General features: G+C 38.3%; 1 protein-coding gene across 3 annotated transcripts in view; it reads right to left on the bottom strand.

The window, feature by feature from the left end:
* AP4S1 (adaptor related protein complex 4 subunit sigma 1) overlaps positions 1 to 21,165 on the bottom strand; it is a 55,524-nt gene that overhangs the window by 32,683 nt on the left and 1,676 nt on the right. The window lies entirely within an intron of this gene.

The following is a 21,165-nucleotide window of genomic DNA, read 5'->3' as shown; positions in this document are numbered from 1 at the left end:
TAACGAGATGGCTTGGATTTCTGCAATCTTCCAGGACTTGACCTTTGGTATTTGCCCTCTGGCTGTAACCGGGGAAGTCTCTGGCACTCAGCCTTTGCTCGGTTAACTGGGAGTAGCAATTACTTTACAGAGTGGTAGTGGAAGATCAAACGAGGTAAATGATGTAATTCTTGTAAAACATTTAACACACTGACTTCTTTCATTTTCTTTCTTATTGTATATTAAACTAGAAAGGAATGCTATTAAGATTATAAGGATAAGATTATAAGGATACAGATAGGTGTATATGTATACATTGTTAGTGGTCCCTTAAATTGTTAGAAAAATTTTTTTTACAGTGTAACTTGATAGATTTTAATCAAAAAAATCATGAAAATGATTCTACCGTTTACCTCAAGCATTTCTGTTTTGGTAATCTATCCTAAGGTATAAGTTTAAATCCACAGGCATGAAAATATTTATAATAGTGAAAAATGAAACAGGCTGATATTACAAACTGAGAACAAAGTGTTAAATGAACACCAACTTGATATTTTTTAACCATTAAAATAACCATGCAAGGGACCATGAGACTCTTAAGCATAGGAAACAAACTAAGGGTTGCTGGAGGGAAGAGGGGTGGGGGATGAGGTAACTGGGTGATGGACATTAGGGAGGCCAAGTGATGTAATGAGCACTGGGTGTTATGTAAGACTGATGAATCACTGACCTCTACCTCTGAAACCAATAATACATTATATGTTAATTGAATTTAAATAATTTTTTTAAAAAAGAAAAATATGCAGACTATGCAGAAAAATGGGAAAAATGTAGATATAATAAAGTCACAAAATCAGAATACCAAATTCTATACCACATGGATAACAATTATGTAGAAGCAAGATCTGATTAAAGATTATAGAGACTAGACAGAAACCATACAAAAACAAGACATAAAACAAACAAAAAGATTAGAAAGATGAACATTGAAAACATCATGCTAACTGAAAGAAGCCAGTCACAAGGACAATATATTGTATGATTCCATTTATATGAAATGTCCGGAATGGGGAAATCTATAGGGAAAGTAAAAAGATTAAGGCTTGCCAGGAGATGGGGGTTTGGGATGGGAGGTCTAAGAGGAACAGCGTTGTGATGATAGTTGAACAAATGTGCATATATAAAAGCCACTGAATTGTATACTTTGAATGGGTGAATTATATGGTAGGTGAATTATATCTCAATAAAGCCTGTTTAAAAAAAAAAAAAAAAAAAGACAGACCAGACAATCTGGGAAGAGCTCCCAGTGGCCAAAGCTGAAACAATCTGGGCAACAAATAACATAGTATCAGATTATTACCCAGAGTATACAATAAGTATACATTAGTACATACTGATATAAATACATGATTGAATAAATAAACAGGACAGAAGAATCCCATATATAGGTTTCGCCCTGCTCTCTGAAAGTAGACTGCTCCTGGGAAACCTTTACCAAGCCAAAAATGGCAGTAAAGCAAAGAAGCAATTACTATTAATTTATATGGGAAAATTTTTGAGCATTCCCAGACACAAAAAAATAACCTCTCTTAAGCTTTTCTGATGCCTTAGGACCCATCTTGCTAAGGGATGTACAAAATAAATGGAGAGAAAGCACAGATGCTCAGGGACACAGCTCCAAGCTCTGGCAGCTCAATGCTGTCATGCTGAGTGTAGTTCCCGGGGAAGGAGCTTGGCAGGATCTCTCTGGCTGTCCGGGTGCGCACTGCCTCCGTGACTGCTCACTGCAAAACAAATGCTCAACGCTATTTTCGCTTTCCGCCTTTTCTCCTAGAAGTGAAAATCCTTTTTTGAATTTCTTTCAGTCAACGAAAATGGGTACTAAGTAGGTCTTTCATATAAGCGAAAGGCTTTCCATAGGAGATACCTCCCTATCTGTTGAGAGGCTCTCCTCCAGGAGGTGGAGCTTAAATTCTCCCACCCATTCACTGGAGGGTAGGCGGGACTTAGTGACTCGCTTCCAAAGGACAGCATGTGGAAATAGAAAATGGTATCCTCACAGCAGAGAAACCTGGCACACACTACCTTGCCCAACTGACGAAGGCTAGCATCATCAGTCATGTCATGTCCCCTGATACGATGTGATGAGAAAAGTACTTCATCTCTGTGGTATTCTTCCCCAAACCCACAGCCCCATTCTAATCTTGTGAAAATGTAGTAGAAAACAAACAAAAAACAAATGAAAGGACATTCTAAAAAAATATCCCACCCGTATTTCCCAAAACTGTCAAGATCATGAAAAAACAAGAGAAGTGTGGGAAACTGTAAGAGATCAGAGGAGATTAAGGAGATAATGGTGACTACATGCAATGTGGTATCCTGGAGGGAATCCTGAACAGAAAAAGGACATTAATAAAAAATTGGCGAGGGGTGCCTGGCTGGCTCAGTCAAAGGAGAATGAGACTCTTGATCTTGGGGTTGTGAGTTTGAGTTCCACTTTGGGTGTAGAGATTACTTAAAAATAAATAAATAAACTTAAAAAAATTTTTGGTGAGGGGCATGTGGGTGGCTCAGTCCGTTAAGCATCTGTTTTTGGCTCATATCACAATCCCAGGGTCCTGTGATGGAGCCTTGCACTGGGCTCTCTGCTCAGTGGGGAGCCTGCTTCTCTCTCTCTCCTTCTGTGTGTGCACTCTTTTTCTCTTGCTCTCACTCTCTTTCTCAAATAAATAAACAAAATCTTAAATTTTTTTTTGTGTGTGTGAAACATGAGAATAGTCTGAGTTTAGTCAATAATAATGCTACCCGTGTTGGTTTTTTAGATCTGATAAATGTAACATGGTAATATGAAATGACATTAGGGGAAATGGGTGAAGATATTCAGAAATTCTCTATACTATCTTTGCAATTCTTTTATAAATCTAAAATTATTCCAGGTAAAAAGTTTAGTTTTAAAAAAGGACAGAGGGGTGCCTGGCTGGCTCAGTTGGAAAAGAATGTGAGTCATGAGTTCAAGCCCCACACTGTGTGTAGAAATTACTTAGATTAAAAAAAAAAAACAACTTTAAAATATAAAAGGAGAGAGTTGTATTTGTATTAAAATGAAGAGGGTTTGTTTGTTGGTGTGTCTGAGCGTCTAAGCCTATGTCATATTGGTTATATTAGTTATATTTGGTTATATTGCTTAGATATCCAAGTTCTTATCGGTGTATTATAGATGTTTAGGTATGAGGTTCATTTAACATGAGGTATGAGGTTCATTAACATTCCCAACAGTTACACTTCAGGCTTTCTTATTTTCATTTAGCTAAGAAGCATATTAATTTTAAGAGATGAGGGGTGTGTGTGTTTATCAATGTATATGTTCTATAAATGGCTTCCTATGCCCTTTGGTCAGTCCCTGTTCTGACCTGGATAACCTCTAGTAGTTCCCAGTAATCCTTCCACCGCACATCACCATTTGGGAATTTTTCCCTAGTTCAGGGTTCAGAAAAGTTTTTTCTATAAAAGCCAGGTATATTTTAGGCTCTGAGGGCCATATGGTCTCTTTCTCAACCAGTCACTCTGCCCCTGCAGAATGAATGCAGCCCATGCAATATAAATAATATGTAAAGAAATGGGTGTAGCTGTGTTCCAAGAAAACTTTATTTATGAAAGCCGTCAGAAACTGGATTTAGTCTGCAGGCTGTAGCTTGCTCTGCTCTAAACCAGTGCTTATCAAACTTAATGAGCATATAAATCACTTGGGGAACTTAGGAAAATATAGAATCTGATTCAGTAGGTCTGGAGCAGGAACCATACATGGCGTGGCAGAGTATTAAAAGAGTCATTAAAATACACACCTACAAGGTCATGAAATTCACCTTTCTCAATATCAAATCAGGCCAAATAACATGAGCTTAGTGCTTACTAGGTACATGACAGTAAGGCAACATAGTAAACAGAAGCACAACTATTATGGGTAATTTCTTTCATTTGGACATGGATTTTAACCCATAGAATGCTGGGTGAGAGGGCAAGCTGTCCTGACATGTCACTCCACAGACCCTCAGGTTCGTTCACGTGATCTGGCTGGTTTGGTGGCAGCCCCATCCCTCATGGCCTCAGCAGGTCTCTCTCAAAGTTGTACGTATATTAGAATACAATGTTATTTCCAGGAAGCACAGAGCCATTCTTTTGTCAAGAATTTATAGTAGCTGACTAGAATATTTCATTTAACCTCAAGAAATTACACGTTATACCATATACCAAAATCAACTCAAACTAGATCACAGACCTAAATATAAGAGGTAAAACTGTAAAATTTTTGATTTTATTTAAAAAAATTTATTTTAAGTAGAATCCACACCTAAGTGGAGCTTGAACTCAATGACCCTGAGATCAAGAGTCACACACTCTACCGACTGAACCAGTCAGGTGCCCCAAGACTATAAACTTTTAGAAGAAACAGATTTAAGACCAAAAACACAGGGGTGCCTGTTTGACTCAGTTGGTTAAGCATCTGTGTTCAGCTCAGATTATGATCCCAGCGTTCTGGGATGATGCCCTGCATTGGGATTCCCTGCTCAGCAGGGAGCTTTCTTCACCCTTTGCCTCTCTTGCGCTTGTCCGCTCTCTCTCACTCTCAAAATAAATAAATAAAAATATTTAAAAACAAACAAACAAATAAAATAAATCAAAAGCATGCTCTACAACAGAAAAAACTGATAAACTGGATTTTATCAGACTAGAAAACTTGTATTTCAAAAGACATTAAGAAACACGTTAAGACATTTCCTTAAGAAAATTAAAAGTCACAGACTAGGAGAAATTATTTGCAAATCATGTATCTGATAAAGGATCTGTATCTAGAATATGAGAGACTCCTTCATAGGAAGAAAAGCAATACAATTTAAAAAATGGATAATGGATTTCAAAGTACATGTGAATGGAGAATACACAAATTCCTAATAAGCACATGAAGAAATGTTCAACATCATTAATCCTTAGGAAAGTTCAAATTAAAACCACAAGATACCACTCCACACCCACTTAAGTAGCTATAATCAAAAAGGGAGAAAATAGGGGAACCTGGGTGGCTCAGTTCAGTTAAGTGTCAGACTCTTGGTTTTGGCTCAGGTCATGATCTCAGGGTTGTGGGATTGAGCCTGGCATGAGACTCTGTGCTGGGTGTGGGGTCTGTTTGGGGTTCTCCCTCTCTCTCCCTCTCCCTCTCCCTTCCTGCTCATGCTCTCTCTCTCTCTTTAAAAAAAATAAATAAATCTTTTTTTTTTTTTTTAAAGATTTTATTTATTTATTCACAGGCAGAGATCACAAGTAGGCAGAGAGGCAGGCAGAGAGAGAGGAGGAAGCAGGCTCCCTGCTGAGCAGAGAGCCCGATGCGGGGCTCGATCCCAGGACCCTGAGATCATGACCTGAGCCGAAGGCAGAGGCTTTAACCCACTGAGCCACCCAGGCGCCCCTTTTTTTTTTTTTTAAAGAGAGAAAATAACAAGTGCTGTCTGGGATGTGGAGACGCTGGAACCCCCATGCAGTGTTGTTGGGAAAATAAATGTTCCACCACTCTGGAAAACAATTTGTCAGTTTTCTAAAAATTTACACAAATTTACCATATTATCTAGCCGTCCTACTTTTAAGTATAAGCCCAAGAGAAATGGAACCATGTCCACAAAGACTTGTACATGAATGTTCATAGAACATTATTCATAATAGCCAAAAAGTGGAAACAACCCAAATGTCCGCCAGCTGATGAGTGGATCAACAGAACGTGCTGGACCTACACATAACGGAAAACTACCTAGCAGCGAAAGGGAGCAAAATACTCCCTATGAAATGGGTGAAACTTGAAAACATTAAATGAAAGAGGCCCGATGCAAAACACTACCTATTGTATGATTCCATTACTCTGAAACATCCAGAAAAGACAAATTTATATAGATAGAAAGTATATTAGTGGGCCAAGTATAATGTAATTAGGGCCAGGAGAGGTTTAGGGGAAAATGGGGATGGGACTTGTTTTAGGGATGATGAAAATCTTTTTGGTGGAGCCTGCATAGTCAGCCTCCAACTCTTGGTTTCAGCTCAGGTGTTGATCTCAGGATTGTGAGATTGAGCCCCCGCATCGGGCTCCCTAATCAGTGGGGAGTCTAAGAGTCTCTCTCTGCATCTCCCCCTACTTAACACGTATGCTCTCTCAAATAAATAAATCTTTAAAAAAAAATCTTCTTTTTAAAAAAAAGTGTTTATTTAAATTCAAGTTAGTTAACATATAATATAGTATTGGGCTCAGGAGTAGAACTTAGTGATTCATCATTTACATACAACACCCAGCGCCCATCACAACAAGTGCCCTCCTAGATGCCCATCACCCATTTAGCCCATCCCCCACCCATCTCCCTTATAATAAGAATCTTCTAACACTGGATTTATTTGCATGATAATATTTGCGCAACTTGGTAAATTTATTAAAAATCATTGTGCATGTACGTTACATAAAGCTCAGAACTACTATGAAATAATAAGCAGAGAAGGAAGTAATGAGACCAAAATGCATTTTGCTTAAATCTGGATGGTAGGATTGGGGCCAATTTTTATTCCCTATCTTTACTTTGCCTTATTTCCTAAGTTTGAAGAGATGTGTTATTTTTTGTGTCACACACAAAAAGTTTGTTTAGGAAGGTTGAGCTGCATTACGTAGTTTTATGAAACTACCTACCCAACTGGAAAATAAATGTTAATCTGAATAATGAAACTATTTTTCTATTTATTGTGACATTTCTAAACGCCACACTTCTTTAAAACATGTACTGTTTTTTCAAAGTGAATGGGTTGGCAGCATCTAATCAGTATGGACTAAATACCAGAAGCATGGAAATAGCAACTACTAGATCTACTTGCCACTTCACATTGATTCATTCCATAGGTCTCTCAATTATCTAGCTGTTTCTGAATCTTTCCATCCTTAAAACCAGAGGAAACACTGGTCAGTAGCAGACTTTCATCTATTTTGGAGCACCTCCCTCAGAGTTTGAAATATATACTGTTTCTTTATACACGAAAACAGTTTTTTTCTTTGCTTCAGATTTACTGGAATTCTTCGATGATTCAGTTTTCTCATCTGTTAACTGAGAATGACAGCTGCCTCACAGACTTATGTGAGGACCAAATGAGATAAAGGAAACGTACGACACTCAACAGAGCTCTCCTTTTCCTTCCTCATCCTCCTCTTCAGTGTAGGTGAGATATTCTTTCCAACAGATTCTTGCTACTGCAGTTCTTTTTTTTTTTTTTTTAAGATTTTATTTGCTAATTAGACAGAGAGGGACACAGCGAGAGAGGGAACACAAGCAAGGGGAGTGGGAGAGGGAGAAGCAGGCTTCCCTCTGAGCAGGCAGCCCGAGGCGGGGCTTGATCTCATGCCTGAGCTGAAGGCAGGTGCCTAATGCCTGAGTCATCCAGGAGCCCTGCTACTGCAATTCTAAGACCAATGAAATGTGACTTCAGGAAACCTTTTACCACCCTGCCTTTCCTTCCATCCATTCCCCCCTCCCATCTCTCTCTAAATCTCTTCTTTATGATTCAGAATACATTTTCAGTAGCTTTACCTGAGACTTTTAACTTCTGTTAAATCCCTGGGTCACTCAAGAAATATTTCAACCACATTTGATTTATTTGGCAATTAACACATTTACATGTGTGCTACTTTTAAAACTTGGTTTTAAAATAGTTAAGGGGCACCTGGGTGGCTCAGTAAGTTAAGTGTTGGACTCTTGATTTCAGCTCAGGCCATGATCTCAGGGTTGTTAGATAAAGCTTAAGATTTCCTTCCTCTGCCCCTCCACCCTCTATAAGTAAATAAAATATTAAAACCATTTAAAATATGAAATTTCGGGGTACCTGGCTGGCTCAAGAGAACGCAACTCTTGATTTTAGGGTTGTAAGACTGAGCCCCACGTTGGGTGTAGAGATTACTTAAAAATAAAGGGTTTTAAAAAAATAATAAAATGCTAAATTTCAATCAAATTCAGGATCTATGGAAATCCTGAAGCTCCTATTTCTGTAGAAAAGTACTTTAAGAATAAACCTTAATACTCTGGTCTGTCATTTTTCTAAGAATATATCTGAAAGATTTCTAAAGCTTCACAGGACTCTAACATCTTGACCTAAAGACATTTTGGTAAATTGACCAAAAAGTCTTATCGGGTGCCTGGGTGGCTCAGTTGTTAGGTAGCTGCCTTCTGCTCAGGTCATGATCCTGGGATCCAGCCCCTCATCGGGCTCCCTGCTGGGCAGGAAGCCGGCTTCTCCCTCCTGCTTGTGTTCCCTCTCTCACTGTGTGTGTGTCCAATAAATAAATAAAATCTTCTTTTTTTAAAAGATTTATTTATTTATTTGACAGAGATCACAAGTAGGCAGAGAAGCAGGCAGAGAGAGAAGAGGAAGGAGACTCCCTGCTGAGCAGAGAGCCTGATGCGGGGCTGGATCCCAGGACCCTGGGATCATGACCTGAGCCAAAGGCAGAGGCTTTAACACACTGAGCCACCCAGGTGCCCCTAAATAAATAAATCTTAAAAAAAAAAAAAAAAAAAGAAGGAAGTCTCATCAACTATACTTATCATGGTGCGCACTGAGTAATGTACACAGAATTGTAGAATCACTATGTTGTAAGCTTAACACTAATGTAACATTGTAGGTCAATTATACTTCAGTTACAAAATTTTAAAAAATATCTCATCAAATTCTGGTCTAAGATACGATTAAGTTCAAATTAAGTGTGGTTATTTATAACTTCAAAACATATATAAATGTATCAGAGACAAGCTGGAAGTTTTACTGAAAAGGGTAGATATTGAACTTTTGGAGATGTTCAGATATCAGACTTCTATCCTAAATCAAGGGGTGAACTGAAGAATTTTTAAGGTCTTTACAGCAACATGATTCAGGCAGCGGGAGAAAAGTCATATTTCAAAAACTGAGGATGAGGAATTTATATACTATAAATAGAGCATTACATTGTCTGAAAATACTTGTTTTATTTTTATTCATTAGTCATGTGTGTGTGTGTGTGTGTAGTGGGTGATGGAGGGATTGAGAATAGATGCTCCATCAGTCATCTGCCAGAGAGGTAAGGACTATCAGGTCAGGTGGTGGTGGAGCTGTGTACTTTTTAAAGATACAAATTGTTAATGGCTGGAGTTCACACAAGTTTGTTGTAGCTGCTGTTGCTGTTGTTGACTTTTTTTTTTTTTTTTAAGATTTTATTTATTTATTTGTGAGAGAGAGAGAGCTTGAGAGTGGGGAGGGTCAGAGGGAGAAGCAGACTCCCCGCTGAGCAGGGAGCCTGATGTGGGACTCCATCCATGACTCCAGGATCATGACCTGAGCTGCAATAGCTCAATCAACTGAGCCACCCAGGCACCCTTTTGTTGTTGATATCCTGCCCTCCACTCTTAGGATAGAAAAGCTGCTTTGGGGCAAACAATGGGACTCAACCTTCCCATTACCACCAATGGAGATAACAATACATATCTTTTGAAATCAAAACAAAGATTTTCTTCTAAAATTATCTTTCTTCTATTAGGTTTTTTTGTGTTTTTTTTTTTTTGTTTTTTAAGATTTTATTTAATTATTTGAGAGAGAGAGAGAGAGAGAGCAGAGAGGGAGAGTTAGAGGGAGCAGCAGACTCCCAGCTGAGCAGAGAGTCTGACATGGGGCTTGATCCCAGGACCCCGAGATCATGACCTGAGCCAAGGCTGACACTTAACAACCAAGCCACCCAGGCACCCCTCTTCTATAGGGTTTCATGTCAAGGATAATTTATTTTGAAATTTGAAATAACATTAAAATAGGGAATTATATTTTACTTTGACAAAACATGGGCATGGGTTAGAAATAGTGAAGAAATACCCCTGCATGGGTAATCTTTATTATTCTGTTAAAATTAGCCACAAGAATCAAATACTTGTGCTTACTGACTAAAAATCTTCATTGAATTTTTAAAATTTTATTTTTAAAATTATTTATTTAGGGGCGCCTGGGTGGCTCAGTGGGTTAAGTCTTTGCCTTCGGCTCAGGTCATGATTTCAAGGGTCCTGGGATCAAGCCCCGCATCAGACTCTCTGCTCAGCAGGGAGCCTTCTTCCTCCCCTCTCTCTGCCTGCCTCTCTGCCTACTTGTGATCTCTCTCTCTGTCAAATAAAATAAAATAAATTTAAATAAAATTTTTTCTAAAAAAATATTTATTTATTAAAGATTTATTTATAAATTTATATATAAATTTTATTTATTATTTATTTATTATTTATTTTATGAATTTATAAAATAAATTTAAATAAAAATTTTTCTAAAAAAATTATTTATTTATTTATTAAAGATTTATTTTATTTTATTTGACAGAGAGAGAGCTCACAAGTAGGCAGAGAGGCAGGCGGGGGGTGGGGAAGCAGGCTCCCAGCTGAGCAGGGAGCCCGATGCGAGGCTCAATCCCAGGACCCTGAGATCATGACCTGAGCCTAAGGCAGAGGTCTAACCCACTGAGCCATCCAGGCGCCCCTCTTCATCAAATTTTTGGGCTAACAAAGATATCCAATATCTTAGTTTTAGAGGAGAGCGCATGGGAAGCAGAGATCCAGCAGTCTCATGGCTGGGATCCTCCCAGAACTTGTTATTCTGATGTTACAATGTGTCAATAAGGAGGAACTCCAGAAGATAAATAGGAGTACTATATTTTACTCCCCATTCCTGTAAAATGGGCAACTTGTCAAATTTCCCCCTCAAATTGGAAATACTTCAAACCAGATATTCTGGATTCTAATAAATTTAACTGCTGTATTAAGTTAGACGGATCTTGTTCATTTTTGCTGGGCATTTGATTTCCAATGAAAACTGTGGAAGCCATACAAAGGCAGATTTTTCTTCTGTTTGTCCTTCTGAAGAGCAGTCACCTAATAGCATCGTATTAGGATCTGAATGACAGGCCTATGAGTACTCTTAAAGTGTCAAGTGCAATGTTACAGGTTTTAAATTCAAATCAAACTAAAGCAATTTGGAATTAAAATTTGATTTGTCAATGCACAGAAATCAGTTGCATTTCTCTACACCAACAACAAGACAGAAGAAAGAGAAATTAAGGAGTCAATCCCATTTACAATTGCACCCAAAACTGTAAGATACCTAGGAATAAACCTAACCAAAGAGGCTAAGAATCTATACTCAGAAAACTATAAAGTACTCATGAAAGAAATTGAGGAAGACACAAAGAAATAGAAAAATGTTCCATGCTCCCGGATTGGAAGAACAAATATTGTGAAAATGTCTATGCTACCTAAAGCAATCTACACATTTAATGCAATCCCTATCAAAATCCCACCCATTTTTTCCAAAGAAATGGAACAAATAATCCTAAAATTTATATGGAACCAGAAGAGACCTCGAATAGCCAAAGGAATATTGAAAAAGAAAGCCAAAGTTGGTGGCATCACAATTCCGGACTTCAAGCTCTATTACAAAGCTGTCATCATCAAGACAGTACGGTACTGGCACAAAAACAGATCCATAGATCAATGGAACAGAATAGAGAGCCCAGAAATAGACCCTCAACTCTACGGTCAACTAATTTTCGACAAAGCAGGAAAGAATGTCCACTGGAAAAAAGACACCCTCTTCAACAAATGGGGTTGGGAAAATTGGACGGCCACATGCAGAAAAATGAAAGTGGACCATTTCCTTACACCACACACGAAAATAGACTCAAATGGATGAAGGATCTCAATATGAGAAAGGAATCCATCAAAATCCTTGAGGAGAACACAGGCAGCAACCTCTTCGACCTCAGTCGCAGCAACTTCTTCCTAGGAACATCGCCAAAGGCAACAGAAGCAAGGGCAAAAATGAACTATTGGGATTTCATCAAGATCAAAAGCTTTTGCACAGCAAAGGAAACACTTAACAAAACCAAAAGACAACTGACAGAATAGGAGAAGATATTTGCAAATGACATATCAGATAAAGGGCTAGTGTCCAAAATCTATAAAGAACTTAGCAAATTCAACACCCAAAGAACAAATAATCCAATCAAAAAATGGGCAGAAGACATGAACAGACATTTCTGCAAAGAAGACATCCAGATAGTCAACAGACACATGAAAAAGTGCTCCACATCACTCGGCATCAGGGAAATACAAATCAAAACCACAATGAGATATCATCTCACACCAGTCAGAATGGCTAAAATTAACAAGTCAGGAAATGACAGATGCTGGCGAGGATGCGGAGAAAGGGGAACCCTCCTACACTGTTGGTGGGAATGCAAGCTGGTGCAACCACTCTGGAAAACAGCATGGAGGTTCCTCAAAAAGTTGAAAATAGAGCTACCCTATGACCCAGCAATTGCACTACTGGGTATTTACCCTAAAGATACAAACATAGTGATCCAAAAGGGCACGTGCACCCGAATGTTTATAGCAGCAATGTCTACAATAGTCAAACTATGGAAAGAACCTAGATGTCCATCAACAGATGAATGGATAAAGAAAATGTGGTATATATACACAATGGAATACTATGTAGCCATCAAAAGAAATGAAATCTTGCCATTTGCGACTACGTGGATGGAACTAGAGGGTATCATGCTTAGTGAAATAAGTCAATCGGAGAAAGACAACTATCATATGATCTCCCTGAGATGAGGAAGTGGAGATGCAATATGGGGGGTTAGGGGGGTAGGAGAAGAATAAATGAAACAAAATGGGATTGGGAGGGAGACAAACCATAAGTAACTCTTAATCTCACAAAACAAACTGAGGGTTGCTGGGGGGAGGGGGGAGGGAGAGGGGGTGGGGTTATGGACATTGGGGAGGGTATGTGCTATGGTGAGTGCTGTGAAATGTGTAAACCTGGCGATTCACAGACCTGTACCCCTGGGGATAAAAATACATTATATGAAAAAAAAAACACATTATATGTTTATAAATAAAAAAATTAAAAAAAATTTGATTTGTTGATGGCTCCTATCTTCTTGTGTCAAAGAAGCAGCAAACAAAACATTGCTGGGATGCAAAGGAATCTCACTTTACAAAAAATGTATCTCTGAAAAGTTGACTATAAATTGAATTTAAATACAATGCTGGAATTATTGAAAATGTTTCTATAGGGGCACCTTGGTGGCTCAGTGGGTTAAGGCCTCTGCCTTCGGCTCAGGTTGTGATCCCAGGGTCCTGGGATCAAGCCCAGCATCGGGCTCTCTGCTCAGCAGGGAGCCTGCTTCCCTTCCTCTCTCTCTGCCTGCCTCCCTGCCTACTTGTGATCTCTGTCTGTCAAATAAATAAATAAAATCTTAAAAAAAAATGTTTCTATAAAATAATCATCCCATAATTTATCTGCAATGAATTCATTTCAATATTGGCAAGTTTTTAACTCTAATGCTCACATTACTTAAGGAAAAATTAATTACTATTAATATTTCCCTAAAAAATATACAAGAAAATCATACTATGAAACTACACCAATGTATTAAAGTTCTTATTTTAAGAGCTTCTTAAATAAAGTATGTCCTGAGTTAAAACCAAGCATAGCAAAAGCTACATCAATATTTTCAGGGTCTGAAGATATCACTTGGAAAATTATGGCTCTAATAACAAATTGTTTTTGCAGATCACCCTTCTAAAGAGAAGCAGTGAAACACAAAAATTACTGCATTAAACTCCTGTTTGGGGATCAGCTAACTTACCCAACAAGATCTATCTTTTTTGTTAGTGACACGACCACCATGAATGCTAATTCAAATGAGTAATTAATACTCCCAATGTTTGATGGTGCTCATGAAGGACCTTCTCGGCTGCATCATGATAGGTAGTATTTGCTCTTTGGAATATGATGTGTGAACGGGACCCGACACAGCAACTCATGACGAGAGACAGTAACACTAGAAAGCACTAACACAGTACTAACTAGACAGGCAGGGGCTGTTCTGTACTTTTTACCTACATTCATTTGATCCTCGTAATACCTCTATGAGTTGGAGACTGTTTTTATCCTCACTTACACGTGTGAATACTTAGTCACTTGTGAAAGGTCACCCATTAAAAAATGGAGAAAGGACCCAATGTTGGATGGCCTAACTCCAGAGTCTGTGCTCTCACCCAGGGCTCTTTCCCTCCAGGTTTGCCTCAAGACTCCAGTAATGCAGTGATGGCCATAGTATGACTAGGGATGCACAATTCTACTCCTCATTCACTAGTGTAAATCTAGCTCGGGTCAGTTGTACCCTCTGCACAAAAGCTTTTACTGGCTAACATGCATATTCTGGCAGTTTCAATCCGACCCTGGAGCATGTCACAAAAGATGCAATTCTAACAGATTACTTACTTTTTGGTGGAGCTCAACACGGAGCCTAAAATGCCTCAGAAATGACTCAATCAGATCATGCGAAAATTTAGGACAGTAAAACTCATATTACTACATTTACCACAGCATGCTTAACGTTTACAACTGGACCTATAACTTCCAAAATCCCTGCGCCTGATTTGCTCTCTTAGTGAGTTCAGCTAAGCTCCCTTTCCACTTCCAATAAATAAAGCATACCCGGCAAATGCTGTCCAAGGCAAGTTTGCAGACACGTATCTGAATTTAGTATCATTCTCATTCAGATCAAATGTCAGGGTAAAGGCAGGTCCTTTCAGGTGGCCTGCTTGGCTGCCCTTTGCCCAGGAACACCTTTTGCTTTTCTGAATTTCATAGTAAATTGTAGCAACATGTTATAGCTCCCGCTGAAAATGTAAATAGGATATTACAGTCATCAGCCAAGAGCTGGCCCAAACGTTGCCCAAAAGAATATTCATACTTAAATTTATACTAATTTATATCTCACAATCTTTGAAGAGCAAAATTTGACCACTTAACAGTGGTCAAATAAAGCTATTTCAATATCAGGTTGTAACAAGTAACTTTAGGTTAAATAGCAAGCAACTTAAACTTTAAAATGCCAAGAGTGTAGAGAGGCAAGGTGATAGTAGCAGAGTAGTTTTGGGAGCTCCCAGGATCCACTCACAAAAAATGGTGATAGATGCAAGGTTGGAAAAAAAAAATTCAAGTCTGTAGGCAACATCTTTACCAAAAACCAGGTGAAAAATGGTCCTGGAAATCTAGAATGGGTAGAGTCAAACTACACTTAACAACAAAAATGGGGTGATCACAGGTGCACCTGGGTAACTCAGTGTCTGATTATGGTTCTGGTCGTGATCTCAGGGTCTGGGGGTCGAGCCCTGAGTGGAGCCCCCAGTTGAGCCTGTGCTTAGCAGGGAATCTGCTTGTTCCTCTCCTTCTGCCCAACAACTTACTCCCCTTACCCCCTGCCCCCACCCCTGCTCACGCTCTCTCTCTCAAATAAAATCTTAAAAAAAAAAAAAAAAAGATGACTACAGCTGTGCTGGCTGAAGTAGAGGTTTGAAAATGTGGTCTTGTAACATTCAAAGCAGCCAAGGAATCCAGAAATCACCAGGTCATCATCCAAAGGAAGGGGATGCTCTTCCCCACTTGAAATGGGAGCCCCACAAGTGAGTCTAAGAACCACAGGGAGAACTGGGAGGATGCCTGGTAGGGTTTCTCTTGCCCATGAGTGCAAGGAAATGTCCCATCTAGGACTTTCTATTTTATAGAAAATATGGAGGAGAAAGGAATATGCTAAATAATACCATAAAAATGCAATCAGCCAAATGTGGGAAATCCTATAGGATAAATAACCTGGTCTCTTCAATAAAATGGCATGACAATGTGGGGATGACGGGAAGGAAAATTAAAAAAGACCTAAAGACATAGCAACTAAATGAAATATATGAATTTTGTTAGGATCCTGATTTGAAGTCACCAACTCCTTAAAAAAATTTTTTTGAGACAACTGGGGGAAACTGAATATGAGCTGAGGATTAGACTATATTAACAAATTAACATTAACTTTGTAGGTGTGACACTGGTACTATGGTATGTTTTTGTTTAAAAAAATGTCCTAATCTGTTAAAGATACTTAGAGAAATGTATACCAATGAAATAATATGATGTCTGGGATTTACTTTAAAATATTACTGGGGCTGCCACAGCATGGGGGAGACCATGAATTCTGTTTCAAGGCATCTTTGAGCTTGTCAAGTAATGTCATGAGCAAAGCTCACCCTGCCAAGTTCGAAAATTTAGGGACAAGAAGTTGTAACTGAAATTAAATGGTGGCAGACATGTCCAAGGAATATTGGGGGATTTGATAGCTTTATGAAACTTGTGATAAATGAATGCACTGAGACGGCAGTCAGTGGGCAACAGAACAGAACAATACAAAAAAGTGGTAATACAAGGAAACAGTATCATCATATTTAAGCCTTGCAACAAGTATAAGCTAAGACTTGTTCACCACAGGAATCAATTGCTTCTAACATGTCTCCTTTCCAATGAGCCAGTTTTACTATGAGATGAAAATCAGGGCTGCAAACATTTTTATATTAAATTCTTTATTAAATACATTTTTTAACAGTAAAAAAAAAATCCTCAGCAAAAAGGTGGAAGAGTTGAACAGAGAACAGCAACATTTTGATAACCATTGTAAGTATAGTTCCTAAGACTTTGTTTCTATATTTGCATGATTGAAATTTTTCGTTTTTTTTTTTTTTTTTTTTTTTTAAGATTTTATTTTTAAGTTATCTCCACACCCAACACAGGGCTCAAATTTACAACCCTGAGATCAAGAGTCCCATGTTCATCGACTAATCCAGCTAGGCACCCCTGTGATTGAAATTTTTCAAAATAAAAAAAAACTAAATAGAAAAAGTCTAGGCACAGCATGATTTAGAATATCTAATTACTATATTAAATGAAACAAAAGGAGCAAAGGAGAATAGGATTTATTTTAAAATGTTCTAAAGAATTCTTCAATCCTTTTTTTGTGGAGTAATTGTCATACTCTTTAGGTTAGTCTAGTAATACAAAGACAAAACCATCACTTAAAAATATGTTGTTATAAAAAAAAAGCCCACAAGATTCTGGGAATTTTTGCCAAATTTAAAACATTCTCCAAAGAGAACACTCTCTAGCATAGATTTCCAAGGCAAAGTGTCTGTGTCTGGTATCACTCTTTTGAACATTCTTCACTGTTGCTCAAATAGGAGATAAACCACATTTCCAAGATTGTAAATTATTACCTAGGAAAGTTTTGGCAATTTCCCATTCAGTCACATTTTCCAGTCATTTGGTTCTCATGTTTATGAACCTGGTTGTTCACTTTTAGCCAATGTCCAGGAGGTACTCTGCTCTAGGCAACTTTTTTTTCCTTCAATTGTGACATCTTTGTGAGTTAGCTATTATACAATATTATCAAAGCATACTGCTTTCTGACTCATATTACCCAGAAGACAATTCAGGAATGAACTTGGACTAGAATTTTATACAGCATGCTGAGTTTCTTAAAGGTTTTGATACCTATTTTTCTATAACCGTTGAAGGTCCTTTTCCTTTTCTTTTCCATACAACATATTATATGAATAGTTCAAGTGACCTGTATGTATTTCTATAATTTTCTTAGTCACAGGCAACTCCTATAATGAGAAATAGATATGTGATCTTATTTGGCAGGTTAAACCACAGTGTAGGGCAAAGCTGTCTCTTCATTTTCTGTTCTATATACATTATGCAGTTTGCTCCTTTGGTTTTTGAGCACATGCCAGATCTTCTCAAAGATCTTCCTCCTTTGTTCTCTATATTTATAAATGTAAACACTACCTAATTTCCCCAATGACAAAATTACCCCAAATCACCTAAAAATGATTTTAAAAGTACAAATGATTTGGGAACCAGAGACAGTGATATTAAGCAACTGATAGGATAGTAGGAGGAAGAATAGTGAGGGGAGACTTTGTTTCCAAAAAAACATATATACTCACTGATATGAGTAGGACCCACTTCCTATTCTAGTAAGGGCCTGAGGAAGTGACCCAGAACTCTAATCTCAGCTTCCTCATCTCCCCATGGAGATAATAGTACCTGTTGCAACCTTTCCACATGATGCAAAAAGATGACTAGATCAGTGTTTGTGAACCAGTTTGAGCTCTTTGTTAGAAGGACGTCAGATTTATAGCTAGCAAGGTGTGAAACTGGATGTTCAGGTGAGTAATTACAAGGAGCCATACAGTTCTCAAAGGCAGGGTCAAAACATCAGATATTGCAATAATTGGGAAGAAGACATCTTAGTGTTAACAACTCCTGACTTAATTAAAAGCTTGGAATTCCTTAACATACTTCTACTGATATACTAACATCAAATTTGACAAATCCCTTTTTGGTCAGATAGAATAAGCACACAGGTGTCTAAGATAAGCTAAAGGGAAAGGGGGAAGAAAACCCCTAAAATTCTAAATTTATAAATTTATATTTAATGTAAATAGGTACTCTTGAAGATCATCAGCAGTATACTGAAACTAAAAGAATCAATGGGAGAGAAGCAGTGAGGAACAGGACTGATAAAAAGACAGAACAAATAGGAAGTTTCAAAGGTGAAACTGAAGAGAGGAAATGACTCAGCCACAGTTCCAGGAGGGAGTTCCAGTTAGGTGAGTTGTAGGTGATGATATGACCTGGGAAAGCTCGTTACATACAAAGGACAAGATTCCAGGAGCTCACCGCAGAGTGTCCTCAGGAGTCATCGACACAATGTACAATGACAATAATGTAAAAAATATTCTTCTCACATTGGAGAAAATCTTGGTATCTTTCTCTTTTAACATTCAGGGTAAAGTCAACTATAAAAAAACAAAAAATAAAAAAAGAACTCAGAGCCGTTTCGGCCACTGAACCTTAAATAGCTGATATAATGGCAGCAAAAACTAATACTACAGAAAAGTTGAGGTGAAGGAAAAATATGCCTATTAGTCTAGTCTAAATTTCAGTTATTCATCATTTTGGGGAGACTGCACTATCCCCGACCCGGGGGGTACAGTTGCAAATCAGAGGGGCACGGGTCCTATCCCTCTAACAGGCTGCAAGGCTGCAGAAACATGGCTGTGATCTGGGTAGAACATGGCCAAGGACTGAATTATTGGCATTTATAAAACCATGGTTAAAGTGAGTGCAGACATGTTCAACTGGAATTCTTCAAATTCGGAGTACTTCAAATTTTTTAAAAAAGATTTTTATTTACTTATTTATTTGAAAGAGAGAGAGAGCTCAAGCAGTGGGGACTGGCAGGCAGAGGGAGAGGGAAAAGTGGGCTCCTTGCTGGGCAGGGAGACTGATGTGAGGCTTGATCCCAAGACCCTGGGAGAGGTCAAAGGCAGAGGCTCAACTGACTGAGCCACCCAGGTGGCCAGGGAGCACTTCATATTTTATTTTGTTATTTTATGACTTTTTAAAGGTTTTATTTATTTATTCGAGAGAGAGAATGAGAGAGAACTAGCATGGGGGAGGGGGAGGCAGAGGGAGAAGCAGACTCCCCGCTGAGTGGACAGTCATATTCAGGACTCAGTCCTGGGACTCCAGGATCATGACCTGAGCCGAAGGCTGTCGCTTATCCAACCAAGCCACCCAGGTGCCCCAGTACTTCATATTTTAAAACTAAATCTAATGCAGGGATCTAGAAAGCCTTCTGGTAGAAGTAATACTCAAACTAAGTTTTGACTGAAGAAGGGAAGGGAAGCCAATGGGGTACACAGCATGTGTTAAATTCTCATGAAATGAAACAGCATTATGCTCTTGAGGAACCAAAATCAGGGCAGCTTGCCTGGAGAGGAGTGCCATGATGGTATGATGGTAGACTAAGCAATAGGGAGGATCTAGAATTTGAAGGATCTTTATATGCCATGCTAAAATTTGGGCTTTATTCTAAATCCGGTGACCACCAAAATATTTTTTTAAAGATTAATTTTTTTAAAGAGAGAGAGAGAGAGAGAGAAAGAGCATGCACAAGGGGAGGGGCAGAGGAGAGACAATCTCCAGGGGACTCTGCAGAGTGCAGAGCCCCACATGGGCTCAATCTCATGACCCTGAGATCATGACCTGAACCCAAACCAAGAGTCCAGTGCTTAACCAACTGCGCCACCCAGGCACCGCATCACTAAAATATTTTAAGCAAGAACAATAGAATCAGATCTGTCTTTCGGAGATCACTCAGGCATCAGTGGTAGGTAAGGGAACAAGTAAGGTGGGAAGGCTTAAACTAACACAGGAAGAAAGGTAATGGAATAGATATGATACAGATAAGGAAAGAAATGAAATATGTACTGAGAAGGGGACTGGATGTGAGGGTGAGTGAAAGGAAGGTACTACAATGACTGCCAGCCCTCAGATTTGAATGTAGTGCCACCTAATAAGATAGGTAATAGAAGAGAAACAGAGTTGTTTTTTTGAAGGTGTGTGGGGTGGAAAATGGAAGGATTATCAGTCTAGTTTTACTTGAGCTTGAGGTACCAGTGGGAAATATAAGTACACATTATTCTTTTGATGCCAACATAACAGAGATCAATTACACCTGCTCAAACATGTTTCTTGGAGACATATTTTAGAATATTTTATGTGATATGAAGCCCCTTAAAGAGGAAGAGGACTAAACAAGCAGGTTGTATGCTAATCACTATAAAATAGAAAAATAGTATTTAACAATATGGAGAAACAGTTCCTAATAATATGTAACCTAAGACCTCATTTCATTTACAAATAAAATATGACAACATGGGTAACAAGTCCAATCTGCTCTCCATTAGACATAAGAATAGTAAAGAAGACATGATAAAATAAGATGTACTATTTTTATCTTTTTGAAATTATACCTTGAGAGGTCTTATATATTACATACCAGTAGTAGAGAAGAAAAAAAATTAATGCAATCAATTTTATGTGTAATTTTCCTGGGTAGCTGTAATTATTGAACCTTTTCCCCCTTATTATAGTTCAATATTTTTTGTCCTATTTTTCAAACAAGTGGTTATTAGCTATATTAATTTTCTTTAGAAACGTACTAGTTCATTAAGGATGTTTTCTGGCAACTTAAGCACATAAAAACACTACTGTACTTAAAAGATTAAGCGTGACTTTTCGGTGTATATTATATTCATTCAAACATCATTTAATGACCCAGGAAAACATCTTTGCAGCTGTTCATCTAGGATTTTACGTTGTATTCACGGCGCTTTTACTTTGTTTCCATCAAAAGATTCTGCT

This window comes from Martes martes (assembly GCF_963455335.1).
Source record: "Martes martes genome assembly, chromosome: 7".
Lineage (NCBI taxonomy): Eukaryota > Metazoa > Chordata > Mammalia > Carnivora > Mustelidae > Martes > Martes martes.
This window is presented reverse-complemented; position numbering and strand designations above follow the sequence as displayed.